This window comes from Pan paniscus, chromosome 1, assembly GCF_029289425.2.
Source record: "Pan paniscus chromosome 1, NHGRI_mPanPan1-v2.0_pri, whole genome shotgun sequence".
Classification (NCBI taxonomy): domain Eukaryota; kingdom Metazoa; phylum Chordata; class Mammalia; order Primates; family Hominidae; genus Pan; species Pan paniscus.
In genome coordinates this window covers 7,096,232-7,102,231 of record NC_073249.2, presented here as the reverse complement: position 1 = coordinate 7,102,231, position 6,000 = coordinate 7,096,232, and positions in this window count along the sequence as shown.

The following is a 6,000-nucleotide window of genomic DNA, read 5'->3' as shown; positions in this document are numbered from 1 at the left end:
GAAAATTGTCACCAAGGAGTAGAAAATTGTTATAAGAATACATGAAAATGTGGAATCAGCTTTGTAATTGGGTAAACAGGCAGAGATTGAAAGAGTCTTAGGGCTTAGAAGAAGATAGAAAAATGAGGTAAAGTTGAGATTTTCTTAGAGACTGGTTGAATAGCTGTGACCAAAATGCTGATAGTGATCTGGACAGTGAAGGCTGGGCTGAGGAGGTCTCAGATGAAAATTAGAAACTTATTGGGACTGAAGCAAAGGTCATGCCTGTTATGTCTTAGCAAAGTGGTTGGATGAATTGCTTTCATGCCCTAGGGATATATAAAAGTTTGAATTTGAGAGTGATGATTTAGGGTTTCTGTTGGAAGAAATGTCTAAGCAGCAAAGCATTCGAGTTGTGGCCTGACTGCTTCTAACAACCTATGCTCACATCTTAGAGCAAAAAAATAAGTTGTAACTTATATTTATAAGGGAACTATAGTGTAAAAGCTTGAACACTTTTCAGCCTAGCCATGTGGCAGAAAAATAAAAAGTTTTTATAAGAGAGGAACTTAAGCAGGCTGTGGAACAACCACTTGTTAGAGATATTTGCATAATTAAACAAAAGCAAGTTTTGATAGCCAAGACAATGGGAAAGAGGACTTGAAGGCATTTTAGAAATCTAGAGGCAGCCCCCCATCACAGGCCCTGAGGCCTAAAAGAAGAGAATAGTTTCTGGGGTCAGGCCCAGGACCCTGCTGCCTTGGGTAGCCTTGGGACATGGCTCCCTGCATCCTGGCCACTGCTCCAGCTCCAGGTATAGGTCAAATTGGCCAAGTTACAGCTCCAGTCACTGCTTCAGAGGGTGGAAGCCATAAGCCTTGATAGCTTCCATTTGGTGTTAGGCCTGTGGGTGTACAAAATGCAAGAGTTGAGACTTGGGAGCCTCCACCTTTATTCAAAGGATGTAGGCAAAAGCCTGGGTGTCCAGGCAGAAGCATGCTGCAGTGGTGGAGCTCTCATGGAGAACCTCTATTAAAACAATGCAGAGAAGAAATGTGGGGTTAGAGTCCCCACACAGGCTTCCCACTGGGGCATGGCCTAGTAGATCTGTGAGGAGAGAATCACGGTCCTCCAGACCCCAGAATGGTAGATCTAGCTACAGCTTGCACCCTGCACCTAGAAAAACCAGAGGCACACAATACCAGCCCATGAGAGCAGCTGTGGGGGCTGAACCATGCAGAGCCACAAGGTTGGACCTTCCCAAGGCATTAGTGTATCCTGGAAATGGGACATAGAGAAAAAAATAATTATTTTGGAGCCTTACAATTCAATAACTGCCCTTCTGGGTTTCAGACTTGCATGAGTCCTGTGGCCTCTTTCTTTTGGCTGATTTCTTCCTTTTAGAATAGGAGTATTTACCCAATGCCTATACTCCCTTTGTATCTTGGAAGTACCTAACTTGTTTCTCATTTTACGGGCTTGTAGGAGGAAGAAACTAGCTTTGTCTTAGACGAGACTTTCAACTTTTGAGTTAAGGCTAAAATGAGTTAAGACTTTGGGGATTATTAGGAAGTCATGATTGTATTTTGAAATATGAGAGGGATACGAGATTTGGAATGTCCAGGGGCAAAATGATATAGTTTGGGTGTGTATTCCCACCAAAATCTCATATTGAAATGTAACCCTCAATGTTGGAGGTGGGCTTAGTGGGGAGGTGATTGAATCATGAGGGCAGGATTTCCATGAACTGTTTGGTATCATTTCCTTTGGTGCTATCCTCACAATAGTAAGTTTTCATGAGATCTGGTCATTTAAAGGTGTGTAGGACTCCCTACCCCCAGCCCTCTCACTTACCATGTGATGTGCAAGCACCAGATTTATCTTTCACCTTGATTGTCAGCTGTCAGAGGCTTCCCCAGAAGCAGAAGCCAGTGCTATGCTTTCTGTACAGCCTGTAGAACCATGAGCCAATAAAAACTCTTTTCTTTATAAATTACCCAGTCTCAGATTATTTCTTTATAACAATGTGACAATGGCCTAATATATCCACCAAAAAACTATTAGAACTAATAAATTGAGTAAATTTGCAGACTACAAAATCAACATATACAAATCAGTAGGATTTCTATCTGCCAACAGTCAACAAACTGAAAAAGAATTCAAAAAAGTAATTCTATTTGCAATAACCACAAATAAAATGTGTGAGAATTAACCAAAGAAATGAAAGTTATCAACAATTAAAACCAAAAAACACTGAAAAAAGAAAGAGGATACAAAAAATGGAAAGATATTTCCATGTTCACAGATTGGAAGAATCACTATTTTTAAAATGTCCATACAATCCAAAGCAATCTATAGATTTCATGCCATCCCTATCAAAATAACAATGACATTCCTCACAGAAATAGAAAAAAGAATTCTGAAATTTATGTGGAACCACAAAACACCATAATAGTTAAAGCTATGCTGAGTAAATAAAACAAAACTGGAGGAATCCCATTACCTGGCTTCAAATTATACTACTGAGCTATAGTAATTAAAACATCATGACACTAGCATAAAAACGGACATAAAGACAAATGGAATGGAATAGAGAACCCAGAAACAAACCCATACACCTACAGTAAACTTTTCAACAAAAGTGCCAAGAACATACAATGAAAAATAAGACAGTTTCTTCAATAAATAGGGCTGGGAAAACTGGCAAGCCATAGGCAGAAGAATGAAACTAGAACCCTATTTTTTGTCACATTAAAAAAATGAAATTAAAATAGCTTAAAGACTTAAACCTAAGAACTCAAACTATCAAAGTTTTACAAGAAAACATTGGGGAAACTCTCTAGGGCATTGGTTTCTTAAATAATGCCCCATAAGCACAGATAACCAAAGCAAACATGCAGAAATGGGATTACAGCAAGTCAGAAAGCTTTTTTTTTTTTTTTTTTAAACAGTGAAGGAAACAATCAACAAAGTGAAGAGAAAACCCACAAAATGGGAGAAAATATTTGTAAATTACCCATCTGAAAAGGGATTAATAGCTACATGATAGGGTTAGGCTTTGTGTCCCCACTCACATCTCATATTGACCCCTCTGGTTGGCTGACCTCTTACTGGGGAGAGATTTATTGACTCAGGTGACCAAGCCATGGTGACCTTCACAGATCATAAAGCAGAGAAAGTGTTACTTTTGTTCCTGACCCTTCAGGGGAAAAAAACAAGTTAAGGATGAGCTGTCACATTTACCACCTGAGGTATTGTCTCAAGTAAATCCTGAGGTTTGGGCCATACCTGCTCTGGGAAACACACTAAACACCTCCCCCATTCAAATCCAACTTCAGCCTAGTGCTCTTCACCATCAGAAGAGACAGTACACTTTAAGGCAAGAAGCATGAGGGGAAATTCAACCCCTTATTGCCAAATTCTTGCCATATGACTTATTAAGGCCATGAGAGTCTCCTTATAATACTCCCATGTTACCAGATCAAAAGCCTAATGGCAAGTACAGATTTGTCAGAAATCTTAGAGCATTAATAAATGCAGTTGTTGTCTTCATACACCTCATTGTCCCCAATCCTTACCCAAGTCCCAGGGGGTGCTAAGTAACTGAGTAAACTGGTTTACATTCTTAGACCTGAAAGATGCATTTTTCTGCATCTCAATGCATCCAGATTCACAATATATTTGCCTTTGAATGGACTGATCTAGATACTCATTCAGCCTCAAAACTCACCTGGACAGTCCTCTCTGAAGGGTTCTGGGATAGCCCCCACTTATTTGAAAATGCTCTAGCTAAGGACTTAAGAAATCTACAGTTGGAAAGGGGCACAATTATTCAGTATGTAGATGACTTGATCATTGCTAGCCTAACTAAAGAAGATTCGGATAATAATACTGTTAAATTGATAAATTTCCTGGGAACTAGCAGATATAGGGTATCGCATACAAGGCTCAGATTTTGACTCAAAGACTCAAATACTTGGAATCTGTCTTAACCTCTGGAACTGATCAACATCCCTAGAAAGAAAAAAAACTCTTTTAGTCATCCAAGAGTCCCAGTCCAACAAATGACTGTGGGCCTTTTTAGGGGATGGCTGGGTACTGCTGCTTCTGGACACGTAGCCAAGCCTTTATATGATACACTAAAAGGGAAAGATTTAGAGATTCTTGAATGTAATTAGAACTGCAAGCAAACCTTCAATACTCTCAAAGAGAAATCGGGCTCTGCTGCAGCCTTGGGAGTCTCCAAGTTGGATGAACCATTTTTTCTTTATGTGGCCAAAAAGCAAGGCATAGGCCTTGGGTAATCTTATTCCAAAACTGGGGAACATTCCAAGGCCAGTAGCCTCCTTTTCTAAGCAGATAGACCAGGTGGCCTCAGAGTGGCCTGGATGTCTTAGAGCTGTTGCTGCCATAACTTTTCTAGTAGGCAAAGCTAATAAACTAACATTAGGATAGCCCCTAAAGGTTTTTGACCCCACACCAAGGGAAGGTGGTCCTAGAAGCTAAAGGGCACCAGTGGATAATAGGGGAACATTTATGAAAGTATCAGGCCTTATTGCTAGACACTCCAGACATAACCCTTAAAGCCTGCCAAACCATAAACCCAGCTACTTATCTGCCAGAGTCCATAGGTGCTCCCAGCCTTTCTGGCATACAGGTTGTATTAGTCTGTTCTCATGTTGCTAATAAAGACAGACCTAAGGCTGGGTAATTTATAAAGGAAAGAGGTTTAATTGACTCACAGTTCCACATGGCTGGGGAGGCCTCACAATCATGGCAGAAGGCAAATGGGGAGCAAAGTCACATCACTTACATGGCAGTAGGCAAAAGAGCTTGCGTAGGGAAACTCCCCTTTATAAAACCATCAGCTGTAATCCTAGCACTCTGGGAGGCCGAGGTGGGTGGATCACCTGAAGTTAGGAGTTTGAGACCAGCCTGACCAACATGGTGAAACCCTGTCTCCACTAAAAATACAAAAATTAGCTAGGCATGGTGGTTGGCATCTGTAATCCCAGCTACTCGGGAGGCTGAGACAGGAGAATTGCTTGAACCCAGGAGACAGAGATTGCACTGAGCTGAGATTGTACCACTGCACTCCAGCCTGGGCAATAGAGCAAGACTGTGTCTCAAAAACAAACAAACAAACAAACAAATAAACAAAACAAACCATCAGATCTCATGAGGCTTATTCACTGTCACGAGGCCAGTATGGGAAAGACCCACCCCCTGATTCAATTACCTCCCACTGGGTCCCTCCCACGACACATGGTGATTACGGGAGCTACAGCTGAACATAAGATTTGACTGGGGATACAGCCAAACCATGTCACAGGTTATGAAACAAATTTATTCTAGCAGGCCAGACTGAAGAGAGATGAGCCCTTTGACCATCCCAAGGAAGAGGGGTTAACAAATGCAAGTTGTTTTATGCATCAGGAAATCAGGAGGGCTAGATATGCTATTATTAGTCAGCACAAGAGAATCAAGGCACAAGCCTTGCTGGCCTCGACTTCAGCTCAAAAAGCTGAGTTAACTGAACTTACTACAGCCCTGCAGTTGGGAAGGGATTTAAAAGTTAACATTTACACCGATTCCAAGTGTGATATTTTAGTGTTTCATGCTTATGCTGCAATTTGGAATGGGTAGGGACTCCTGACCACCAAGGGCTTTTCCAGACAACATTACTCAGGTTTTGAGTTTGTTAGAATGCTGCTTTGCTGCCAAAAAAAAAAAAAAAAAAAAAAAAAAAGTGGCTATAATTCATTGTAGAGGACATCAAAAAAAAGACTGACTATGTAAAAGGAAATGCCCTCACAGACGCGGCAGCCAAGGCCACCGCACTGAAAGGGGCAATGAAGCTGATGGGCATGCTGGTCAGCATACATAGAGCTGGGTGAGAATTCTCTGAAGAACTAAAATGGGCCAGGGATTGCAGTTTGGTCCAGGGCCCCTCTGGCTGGCAGACTGATGGTAATAAATTACTAATGCCAAGTACCAATCACAGGAAAATAATTCAGCACT